This window comes from Engystomops pustulosus, chromosome 4, assembly GCF_040894005.1.
Source record: "Engystomops pustulosus chromosome 4, aEngPut4.maternal, whole genome shotgun sequence".
NCBI lineage: Eukaryota > Metazoa > Chordata > Amphibia > Anura > Leptodactylidae > Engystomops > Engystomops pustulosus.
The window spans coordinates 14,099,685-14,112,957 of record NC_092414.1 but is presented as its reverse complement, the minus strand read 5'-3'; the positions used below and the strand labels follow the sequence as shown (position 1 = coordinate 14,112,957).

At 46.6% G+C, this 13,273-nt stretch overlaps 1 long non-coding RNA gene across 1 annotated transcript in view; it reads left to right on the top strand.

Moving 5' to 3' along the window:
* LOC140126107 (uncharacterized) overlaps nucleotides 1-13,273 on the top strand; it is a 58,931-nt gene that overhangs the window by 21,383 nt on the left and 24,275 nt on the right. The gene's annotated exons all lie outside the window — the stretch shown is intronic.

Genomic DNA, 13,273 nt, shown 5'->3' with positions numbered 1-13,273 from the left:
GGGGGGATAAGGGGGATTATACTATGTGTGTGGGGAATGAGGGGGATTATACTATGTGTGTGGGGGGTAAGGGGGATTATACTATGTGTGTGGGGAATGAGGGGGATTATACTATGTGTGGGGGGGATAAAGGGGATTATACTATCTGTGTGGGGGGGATAAGGGGGATTATACTATGTGTGGGGGGGATAAGGGGGATTATACTATGTGTGTGGGGGATAAGGGGGATTATACTATGTGCGTGGGGGATAAGGGGGATTATACTATGTGTGTGGGGGATAAGGGGGATTATACTATGTGTGTGGGGGATAAGGGGGATTATACTATGTGTGAGGGGGATAAGGGGGATTATACTATGTGTAAGGGGGATTAAACTATGTGTGAGGGGAATAAGGGGGATTATACTATGTGTGAGGGGGAATAAGGGGATTATACTATGTGTGGGGGGAATAAGGGGGATTATACTATGTGTGAGGGGGATAAAGGGGATTATACTATGTGTGTGGGGGATAAAGGGGATTATACTATGTGTGTGGGGGAATAAGGGGGATTATACTATGTGTGAGGGGGGATTATACTATGTGTGAGGGGGATAAGGGGGATTATACTATGTGTGAGGGGGATAAAGGGGATTATACTATGTGTGAGGGGGATAAGGGGGATTATACTATGTGTGAGGGGAATAAGGGGGATTATACTATGTGTGAGGGGGAATAAGGGGATTATACTATGTGTGGGGGGAATAAGGGGGATTATACTATGTGTGAGGGGGATAAGGGGGATTATACTATGTGTGGGGTACTAGGAAAGATAGGTTGTAATAACTGTATGTGCTGGAATGATGAGACGGTTGTTATCACTCAGCTTTCCCTGTCCCCTGAATGATTCTTCTTGTCTGGTAGTACAGTACTACCAGTATATCCCTTATATGTAAGAAAAGTGTTACAGCTCAGGATCTTCAGAGAGCTGTGTGTTAACAACTTTGGAGAGTTATTGGTTGCCAATTTAGGTTATTACTCAGCTTTTCCAGATTCCTGAATGGAACACTGATCTAGACATTCAGTGATACAGGGCCTGATACAAAGCAAAGCATTACTAAAAATACAACTCATCTGTTGCAACCCCTGTGGAAGCTATTGGTAGCCATGTTGGATGTCATTCAGCTTTCCCAGTACCCTGAGTAGTGCATAATAATGCAAGAACATGTCCCCTGGATTGTCAGAAAGTTGTGTGGATAGACCTGTGGAACTATTGTGCAGCATATTGTTTATCACTCCGCTTTCCCAGACTCCTGAATGACATATCTAGATCGGCCCCACTAATGGGATACCGTTGATTGGGTCTGGTCTTTCCCGAAGGCACCGAGCTTTACATACAGTTACAACCTATGTACCGGAAGCAGTACCCGGTGGCTTCAGCTACTCCATAGCCCCTCCCCCCTGCTGTAGTACTTAACCAGAAGCCCGCTGCAGCTTTCATTCAGAGCAGAGGAGTGAGGTTGCAGAGAGCTGAGAGCACAGCAGTGTGAGGACACATCCACGTGTGCAAATAAATCCTAATTTTACAATCCGTTTGCTATAAACAATGCAGGGAGATACTAAGGATGGAAACTCCTCCAGGCTCAGATGTCACAGAGAGCGGAGATCCTTCTGTGGCCACAAGGGGTCACTACATAATGCAGAGAAGTCCACGGGCCTCGGCGCTGTGAAAACATAAAGCTCATTGTTATAATGAGGGGAAACGATAAGATAACACGACATCCGGTGCTCAGTCTCCCAGCAGAATCCATCCTGATAAACCAGGGACATTGCTCACAGATCCAGGGACCAGGACTGTGGGAATCTTCTTATATCCGTTATCCATGGCCTCCTCCCTTCTAACATCAACTTGTAAAATGATGCAGGTCTTGTTTGGGGTCTGATTATAATTGGGTCGGGTTTGGGGTTTGACAGTTAATAGGAAGGGGGATTATGGGTTGTGGTAATGTAGGGGTCTGATAATAGAAGGGTCTGGTCCTGGGTCTGGTTTGGGGTCTGATAATAGAAGGGTCTGCTCCTGGGTCTGGTTTGGGGTCTGATGATGGAGGGGTCTGCTCCTGGGTCTGGTTTGGGGTCTGATCATGGAGGGGTCTGGTCCTGGATCTGGTTTGGGGTCTGATAATAGAAGGGTCTGGTCCTGGGTCTGGTTTGGGGTATGATAATGTAGGGGTCTGGTTTGGGGGTATGATGATGGAGGGGTCTGGTCCTGGGTCTGGTTTGGGGTCTGATAATTGAAGGGTCTGCTCCTGGGTCTGGTTTGGGGTCTGATAATAGAAGGGTCTGGTCCTGGGTCTGGTTTGGGGTCTGATAATAGAAGGGTCTGGTCCTGGGTCTGGTTTGGGGTCTGATAATGTAGGGATCCGGTCCTGGATCTGGTTGGGGGGTATGATAATGTAGGGATCCGGTCCTGGACCTCGGCTATGGACCGAGTGGGGATATAGGCTGGGGCTGGTTAGTAGCACACAGCCTCCAGAAGGTCTACGCACACTAATACCCTGGAGGTGCGAAATATAAAATGCACTTTGGGTGAACTGCCTGCAGTTTATTGCAAAACATATGCAGTGTGATCTGCGTTTTACTGAGGCCACACAAGTACAGAGCTCTGATTTTAGGCGTAAGCCTGCGGTCAGGATTTAACATATATGGACGGTCCGACACAGCCTTTCATAGGGTTAAGCATTCGAGGATATAGTACTGCTTACTATATTTATAAACATCACATTGTCTGGTAAGTCTTGACCTTGAACACCCATGCAGGCTCGGGAACCACACCAATGTCTCAGTCCCAGGTTGGAGGTGGACAGACTGAGGATCCTTGACTCGGACTCTGTAAACTTCTGTTGAGTGGCCAAGACCTGCATATTCTCTTGAATCACCTTCCTGGAATCACTGGGCAGGGAGTTCTGGAGAGTCTTCAGCACTTCTGGGTAGCAGTGGTGGAGGACATTGGTTCCCAGGACCTGGGAGAAGTTACCGTCTTCAGGCACTTGCGTTACCACTACGCCTTGATAACTCAGTATCCCCGATGACTAGAGCGGGGACCCAGTAGTCGCGTATGGGAAACCGTTTTTCCAATTAGTAGCAATGATGTTGGAGGTTGTAACAGAGATGCTCCTCTTCGACATTTCTCAAAGGTGGCGCTGCGGATGGTGGTCACTTCACAGTCGGTGTCAATTCATTGGTCACCCCATTGATGGTCACGGGAACCATGTGGCTCGTCCCCTCAAACCTTGGCGTCCAGGCAGAATCCCGAGGACTTAGAGGTTCATCCCTTGAAGGTCGTCCCGTACCTTAAAGGGTTTGTATCACAGCTTCACGTCCGTATCGGCGGCAGAAGCCACATCGCAGCCTCGGTTCCTTTTCGACTCAAAGCATTCGGTGACTTTGGCGGAGTCGGACGCTGCCTGGCCCCGAGAGTCACGGGAGGAAGTATCAGGAAGCTGTGAGGAAGTATCAAGTGGTTTCTTCCTCTTTGAGGGGGAAGTCACTTCCAACTGCACCAGTCGCTCAAGCATTTCGGTCTCATGGTGTCCGCCAGGACGGTGACCTGCTCTGCCAGGACAGCAACTTCTTCAGACGTCGGGGTCGGTGCCGCCAGTTGAGCTGGGGAAGAGGCTTGAGTGGCTTCTTCTAGGTCCACAGGCTCAGGCTCCGGTTGGGGCTCAGCAGGCAAACGCTCTCCGAGGATGTCCATGGGGATCTCCTTAAACTCTAGGAAAGAAGCCTGGGAGTGTCGGAGGGACAGCGTTTATGATGCTCATCCAGAAATCCCATTAATTGGTCGGAATTCTCCGCCTCTTTAGGGTCAAGGCGGATGATGAGGAGACTCTGCACTGCTGATATGTGTCCGTATCGACACATCATCTTATTATCATCCCTGCTTCTTAATCTAATGTGCCCCCCCCCTTAATATTCCCTCCCCGCACCCCCTGGGCACACGTCCCTATTCTCCTCTGTGGTGATGGAGGCAGTGACTTGTTTCCTCTGCACTTTGCATGAATTAGCGCTGATTTATATGGTGTTTGTTCCCGGCTCCTTATTCTCACACATAATGACAGTAAATGTTACCATAGGAACACGGCAGGTAAGTAGCTCCGCATTGTTACCTGTCACCGGAGCCAACACCGCACCTCTACATCCAGACCGAGCCGCAGGATAGGAGTAGTAGTACTGTGCTGTGTCCATATATACAGGATAGGAGTAGTAGTACTGTACTGTGCTCATATATACAGGATAGGTGCAGTAGTACTGTGCTGTGCCCATATATACAGGATAGGAGGAGTAGTACTGTGCTACGTCCATATATACAGGATAGGAGTAGTAGTACTGTGCTGTGTCCATATATACAGGATAGGAGTAGTAGTACTGTACTGTGCCCATATATGCAGGATAGGAGTAGTAGTACCGTGCTGTGCCCATATATACAGGATAGGAGTAGTAGTACTGTGCTGTGCCCATATATACAGGATAGGAGTAGTAGTACTGTGCTGTGCCCATATATACAGGATAGGAGTAGTAGTACTGTTCTGTGCTCATATATACAGGATAGGAGTAGTAGTACTGTGCTGTGCCCATATATACAGGATAGGAGTAGTAGTACTGTGCTGTGCCCATATATACAGGATAGGAGTAGTAAAACTGTGCTGTGTCCATATATACAGGATAGGAGTAGTAGTACTGTGCTGTACCCATATATACAGGATAGGAGTAGTAGAACTGTGGTGTGTCCATATATACAGGATAGGAGGAGTAGTGCTGTGCCCATATATACAGGATAGGAGTAGTAGTACTGTGCTGCACCCATATATACAGGATAGGAGTAGTAGTACTGTGCTGTGCCCATATATACATGATAGGAGTAGTAGTGTGCTGTGCCCATATATACAGAATAGGAGTAGTAGTACTGTGCTGTGCCCATATATACAGGATAGGAGTAGTAGTACTGTGCTGTGCCCATATATACAGGATAGGAGTAGTAGTACTGTGCTGTGCCCATATATACAGGATAGGAGTAGTAGTACTGTGGTGTGTCCATATATACAGGATTGGAGTAGTAGTACTGTGCTGTGCCCATATATACAGGATTGGAGTAGTAGTACTGTGCTGTGCCCATATATACAGGATAGGAGTAGTAGTACTGTGCCCATATATACAGGATAGGAGTAGTAGTACTGTGCTGTGTCTATATATACAGGATAGGAGTAGTAGTACTGTACCCATATATACAGGATAGGAGGAGTAGTACTGTGCTATGCCCATATATACAGGATAGGAGTAGTAGTACTGTGCTGTGCCCATATATACAGGATAGGAGTAGTAGTACTGTGATGTGCCCATATATACAGGATAGGAGTAGTAGTACTGTGCTGTGCCCATATAAGCCTGATAATGCACTCACTGATAGTTGTCTCAGCATTTCATCTATATAGTATCCTGTATTAAATGATTTTTGCTTCCAATGATTTCATGTACAGCAGCAGAAGTCGTGGTGTTCATGCACTGCCATCCATTCATCCCTTGTTCCATCCCTCAGGATCCTATAATAGGCCAATGATATCATGGAGACATTGTCTGCTGTACCAGTAGCTGCCACCAGAGGTCAGCATCACTCTCCTGCATGGGTGACCGACACTTTCATCATCAGGAGGCGGTAAGTGATGAATTATTTTTTTGCGAATTCCTAGTATTCTATGGGTACAGTTTTCCACGCTTCACTATTCATGTGGGCACAACATTGCACCAAATAGGTACCTTTTACAAAAATATTCGGAGCCATATGGGCACAGTACAGTTATTTATAGGCACTTTTGGCCAGGTCTTTTACCAGTCATCTTGTAGCATTTTTTACTGAGGGAGCATGGGTATGGATAGGACGGACCCCCATAACAGAGACGGTTAGAAACAAGGGCTAAGCAGCAGGAGACTGACAGGACCCCCATAACACAGACAGTCAGAGACAAGGGCTAGGCAGCAGGAGACTGACCGGACCCCATAACACAGACAGTCAGAGACAAGGGCTAGGCAGCAGGATACTGAAAGGACCTCATAACAGAGACTGTCAGAGACAAGGGCTAGGCAGCAGGAGACTGACAGGACCCCCATAACAGAGACAGTCAGACACAAGGACTAGGCAGCAGGATACTGACAGGACCCCATAACAGAGACAGTCAGAGACAAGGGCTAGGCAGCAGGAGACTGACCGGACCCCATAACAGAGACGGTCAGAAACAAGGGCTAGGCAGCAGGAGACTGACAGGACCCCCATAACAGAGACAGTCAGAGACAAGGGCTAGGCAGCAGGATACTGACCGGACCCCATAACAGAGACTGTCAGAGACAAGGGCTAGGCAGCAGGAGACTGACAGGACCCTATAACAGAGACAGTCAGAAACAAGGGCTAGGCAGCAGGAGACTGACAGGACCCCCATAACAGAGACAGTCAGAGACTAGGGCAAGGCAGCAGGATACTGACAGGACCCCCATAACAGAGACAGTCAGAGACTAGGGCAAGGCAGCAGGAGACTGACAGGACCCCATAACAGAGACTGTCAGAGACAAGGGCTAGGCAGCAGGAGACTGACAGGACCCTATAACAGAGACAGTCAGAGACAAGGGCTAGGCAGCAGGAGACTGACAGGACCCCATAACAGAGATAGTCAGAGACTAGGGCAAGGCAGCAGGATACTGACAGGACCCCCATAACAGAGACAGTCAGAGACTAGGGCAAGGCAGCAGGATACTGACAGGACCCCCATAACAGAGACAGTCAGAGACAAGGGCTAGGCAGCAGGAGACTGACAGGACCCCATAACAGAGACAGTCAGAAACAAGGGCTAGGCAGCAGGAGACTGACAGGACCCCATAACAGAGACAGTCAGAGACTAGGGCAAGGCAGCAGGATACTGACAGGACCCCCATAACAGAGACAGTCAGAGACAAGGGCTAGGCAGCAGGATACTGACCGGACCCCATAACAGAGACAGTCAGAGACAAGGGCTAGGCAGCAGGAGACTGACAGGACCCTATAACAGAGACAGCCAGAGACAAGGGCTAGGCAGCAGGATACTGACAGGACCCCCATAACAGAGACAGTCAGAGACTAGGGCAAGGCAGCAGGATACTGACAGGACCCCCATAACAGAGACAAGGGCTAGGCAGCAGGATACTGACCGGACCCCATAACAGAGACAGTCAGAGACAAGGGCTAGGCAGCAGGAGACTGACAGGACCCTATAACAGAGACAGCCAGAGACAAGGGCTAGGCAGCAGGAGACTGACCGGACCCCATAACAGAGACTGTCAGAAACAAGGGCTAGGCAGCAGGAGACTGATAGGACCCCCATAACAGAGACAGTCAGAGACAAGGGCTAGGCAGCAGGATACTGACAGGACCCCATAACAGAGACAGTCAGAGACAAGGGCTAGGCAGCAGGAGACTGACCGGACCCCATAACAGAGACTGTCAGAGACAAGGGCTAGGCAGCAGGAGACTGACAGGACCCCCATAACAGAGACAGTCAGAGACAAGGGCTAGGCAGCAGGAGACTGACCGGACCCCCATAACAGAGACAGTCAGAAACAAGGGCTAGGCAGCAGGATACTGACAGGACCCCATAACAGAGACGGTCAGAGACAAGGGCTAGGCAGCAGGAGACTGACAGGACCCCCATAACAGAGACAGTCAGAGACAAGGGCTAGGCAGCAGGAGACTGACCGGACCCCCATAACAGAGACAGTCAGAAACAAGGGCTAGGCAGCAGGATACTGACAGGACCCCATAACAGAGACGGTCAGAGACAAGGGCTAGGCAGCAGGAGACTGACCGGACCCCATAACAGAGACGGTCAGAGACAAGGGCTAGGCAGCAGGAGACTGACAGGACCCCCATAACAGAGACAGTCAGAAACAAGGGCTAGGCAGCAGGATACTGACAGGACCCCCATAACAGAGACAGTCAGAGACAAGGGCTAGGCAGCAGGATACTGACCGGACCCCATAACAGAGACGGTCAGAGACAAGGGCTAGGCAGCAGGATACTGACAGGACCCCATAACAGAGACGGTCAGAAACAAGGGCTAGGCAGCAGGAGACTGACAGGACCCCATAACAGATACCAGATATCTTTTTTCTGGCAATGGCACGATACGGTGACACCATACACAATTGTGTGAAGGGGCCTTAGAGTTAAGGACTAGGCAGCAGGATACTGACAGGGGCCCCATAGCAGAAACAATAATTTGGGAGTGCGAGTAGGGGCTCACATCGGAGACCATGACATAAACAGTCAGGGGGAATGGCTTGGCAGCAGGATACTGACAGGTTCCCTATTACAGAAACATTTATTGGGAATGGCTAGTCAACAGAAATGTGTGTCACCCACCTGCCCAGATTACCATCAATACAGGACCTATCAGGGTATGTTTGGTGTGGATAGGGACCTTGGGGTCTTTTTTACTACCATACAATGATTCTCCTGTCCATAGGTTGAGTCAGGGTCAGGACTTCCCACGAGGAGTAGTACATTACACACACCAATAAAGAGAACAGCAGACACACAACATTGTTTATTAAGATTTGTTGGTTGTTCGTTTAATCAGTTTACATTCCACAACTGACAATTTATTCATTTGTTAATTTTATTTTTTTTAAAAATTTTACTTATGAACAAATTGATCGATTATTGATTAGACGGATGTCCAGCCGCTGTAATATCCATCACTTCCAGGAAAGATGCAGCCATGTAATACCCATTTGTGTATAACTTCTGTTTCTTTAGACCTCGGGGGCGTGTCTTCCATCAAAGACACACCTTCTTCTCACAATGTATCCACCCCTGCTTACTAGTCACTATATATCATTGGCTAATTTTGTATGCCTCCTCACATAGTTATATGTTGAAAAAAATAATTATTATGCTTTATTATGTTATACGGTACTCAGTATTTACTCGGTGATTAAATCAGTTGATTATATAAAAATTTTAAATAATTGGTGATGCTCATCCCCTTTAATTAAAACAAGGCAATGTTATTTTAGGATTTATGACGTCATCAATCAATGAGCAGGAGGGGTTAGGGTTGTGCTGCTCAGTCATCCAACCAATTGATCAAGTCATCAACCTCTGAAAAAAACGGTGAAGTGCCAAGTTTGAGGATACTCATTTGTTACGTGATAGAACCTTATAAGGTTCTATGGACACTGATCGACCTTCTTGTCCAACCCCATAAATATAGAATCTCAAACAAAGCCACTGACATTTCATTGGCTAAGATCAAGACTTATCCCCGCCCCCAGGGTCTGCCCTCTATCATTGCCATGTGGGTCCAGTTTCAAAATTCCCATGATGAGTTTGTGCCTACTTTTTTTTTTTTGGAAACCCAATTTTCACACAAAAATAGGCTACCCCAAATCACTAAGTGTCATTTGTAATTTTTAGGTAGAAATTGGGTTTTCAAAAGACAATGAATCCCCATCATGGGGATATCAAAAGTGGACCCATATGGAAATAATAGAGGGCAGACCTCAGGGGTGGGGATCAGTCTTGATTTTGACCAATGGAATATCAGCATTAAAATAATTGTGAAAATTGAAAATGATGGAGTACATTTATAAAAAAAATTAGCAACATTTTGGGTCCATTGACCACCTATACGAACCCTTTTGGTCTAATCTATTTGTAAATTAAAAATTATTATAGCAACCCTTTTATAGGGCCCTAGTAGTTACATCTGTGAGGCAACCCCTTTCCCGTATAATTTGGAAGGTTCAATGGGTATCAATGGCTGCATCTTTATAGGGCAAACAAACCCACACATCCCCATGTTCAGCTTATACGTGACCCACATACATCCTCGAGCACTTTAAGAATTGGGTTTTCTTTCCACCCATCTTTGACTTTCAAGCATCATATTGTCTTCTCATTCCCTTTGTTATAGGTTAAGTTTATATATTTGACTTTATTTTTACATTTTGTACAGACATTATTTATACAAAAACACTCGCACAGCAGGACCCTTGTGGAAATAATGGAGGAGGGGGACCTCAGGGGTGGGGATTAATACTGGAGTCTCACGCTGGTTTTTTGAGTCATATTTTGGATTTGGTTTAGGTGACATTGGTAGTTAGTCATCCCCAGCAATGACTTTTATACCAAAGTCTGTCAAGTCAGTCAAAATTAAACCTGAATGATACCCTGTGCACATCTTTAGATCTTCCGCGGGGGTGGTCTCTTAGCCTTTGAGGTTCCTTCAAGATGCTTTAGGTAACATAGACAGTGTAGTATGGGAGTTTGAATAATTAAAAGTGTAGTGTTGTGTCAAACTTTGTGGTTGGTAAGGATTAAAGATGAGAAGACACAATGGTTGGCTTCGTCTGACGCGGACCTATTCCCGGATTGGTTGCCAAAAAGCCAACCCGCCAAATTGATGCTCCTAGAAACTAGGCATGGCTATGATTGGCCAGGGGGAAACCCCAGGGGATGATTCTTAAAGTATGTACTAACCTATCATGGCTAATTATAGCCATGGCTAGGAGCGTAAATTTGCCGAATTGGATGTTCGGCTGCCAATACAACATTGGGGCTTATTTACTAAGGGTCCAAACGCCGCACTTTCATCAGGTTTCCCAAATATTTCCGTTTTGCGCCGAATTGCCTCGGGATTTTGGCGCACGCGATCGGATTTCGGCACATCGGTGCCTGCTTGCTCGCGTCAGAAATCGGGAGCTGTGGCCACCGGACAACCCGGATTTTAAAAAAGGATTTGTGTCGCAAGATCAAGCACTCACATGCACCGGGAAGAAGCAGGTGAACTCCGGCGGACCTCGGCGCAGCAGCAGCGACACGTGCAGGAACTCGGACGCACGATGTTAGTGAATCGCGCCGGGCCCGAATCATCGTTGGACAACGCACCACGGGATCGCGACGGGACCGGGTAATTAAATCTGCCCCATTATGTCTGGGTCATCACCATCTGGTCTGCTCATCGATAGTCAGGATCTAAGAAAGCAGACTTATATACTTGACCCAGTGTTGGAAAGGCCTAATATGGCATCAGTGCATCCTTTGGTGGGCCCAGACGCTAATCCAATGTTGGACCCTAGAAGTCTAGCAGAAGAAAACTTTATTTGGAGACAACTAGAATCTGTTTCTTTGATTTTGAGTTGGGTTGGGTCCCTTTTATCGGGGAAGCCCATAAAACCCAAGTCTGATCAAAGTTTCAGAGAAGAACCAAGCACGATGTAATGGGTCCTTTACCATGATCATCTACTTTAACCAGGATTCTTGCCAACAAAAAAAACATTTTATATGCCACCATCCCAGAGCATAGTAGAGCATAGTATGCCCATGTTACAATCGGACCGGTCCAAGTAGCACCTGACTATAATAGAGGCACTGTATCACCCAGAGTAGAAGAGGTTTAACAGTCTTCGGCTGCTCCTCACTGGCTCTGCCGAGTCATCAGAAATCTTGTGTTTTCTGTTTACCGTATTTTCATTTCTGATGATGTTCTCTATTGTGTCTTATTAAGCCGCGAGCTGCCAAAAAGGTGTAAGATAAGCAGAAAAAGAGTAAGTTGACCGTGTCGGTGCAATTAATGTTGGGCGGCTTGTTCGAAAACAAAACCTACATGTCTGCTCATCCTCACCGAGCGCAGAAAAATGTACATCATAGCTGTGCGATGAAGTGTTGTCACACCGGAGAATCCTGACCTCCATAAATTCATTAAGCTAACTTGTCTCTTTTTAAAAAAAAAATATTTTCGTGGAAATACTGCTCATTCAACTTCGTAAGGCCAAATTGGGGGGGGGGGCACAGCTCTTTGACCCTCAGAGAAAGTCTACTGGATTACAGACAATATACCATTTTGCTAAAATAGCCTGAGACTCGAAGCTTCTGGACCCTCAACCTACACAGCCTAGTTGAAACTAATACTTATGGGACTGATGTCTCTACTCGAGTTAGAGCTTTTTTGACCTTCAAGATACAGAGTCTAAGTGGGACTGATACTTCTAGGACCTGTGTCTGCTTTATTTAAAGCTTCTGAACCCTTATGCTATTGAGATGGAACTGATACTTCTGGGACTGAGGTGTCCGGCAAGTTTAGAGCATAGGTGGGACTTCTAATTCTAGGACTGATGTCCCCTCCCAATTTAAAACTTGTGGATCCTCAGCCTACAGATCCTAGGAGGGACTGACGTGTCTGCCCAACTAAGAGCTTCTAGACCTTCGAGCTACAGAGCCTAAGGTGGGATTGATGGGTCTTCTAATTCTAGGACTGATGTGACCTCCTAATTTAAATCTTGTGGATCCTCCACCTACAGATCTTAGGAGGGACTGACACGTCTGCCCAACTAAGAGCTTCTAGACCTTCGAGCTACAGAGCCTAAGGTGGGATTGATGGGTCTTCTAATTCTAGGATTGATGTGACCTCCTAATTTAAATCTTGTGGATCCTCCACCTACAGATCTTAGGAGGGACTGACACGTCTGCCCAACTAAGAGCTTCTAGGCCTTCGAGCTACAGAGCCTAAGGTGGGATTGATGTGTCTTCCCATTTTAGAACTTCTAGAAGTTTTATGTAAAGCTCAGATATTTTATGATTTATATACCGGAAAATCTCTTGTTCAAAGTTGATCTTTGGTCTCAGGATATCTCACGCCAAGCAGAAAGTTTTCTGGAGGAAACATCTATAAGTCCCTAAACATATCGGGGCTATGGAATGCAGAATTCAGGTTTTATCTGAGATGTAAGTGAGATCTCCATGTACCCATTAATGTTTTTGAACCTTTGGATGGGGAAGCATCTCCATGTATCTTCGTCCTGAAAATGATTAATGGTGTTCTGAAGATTCTATAAGAAATCGTCCCCACTTGTTGGGTAGTCACTCTATGGTCAGTAATAGTTTCAAGGGAATAGGTTGGCCTAATATCAAAGTGAAAAGATGGTCTTATTGGGTCATTTCGCCAATGGAACACACCAAATTTAAAAGCATGAAATTGTAACTAACAAGAGTCATGACGCTGATTGATATTGTCACACATGAGGACCCAAATGTTTGGGTTTGGTCATTTTGGCTTCAACAGGTTCTCTGGGCCCCCTATACTACTAATAATTATAGGATAGGTAGTAGTAGATTGTGGGTTTGCACACCTCAACTCATCATCTGTCATACACTACGTTCGTAGCCACAGATCTCCAAAACACCATATTTTGTATGGTGCTTACTTTCCGCCTAC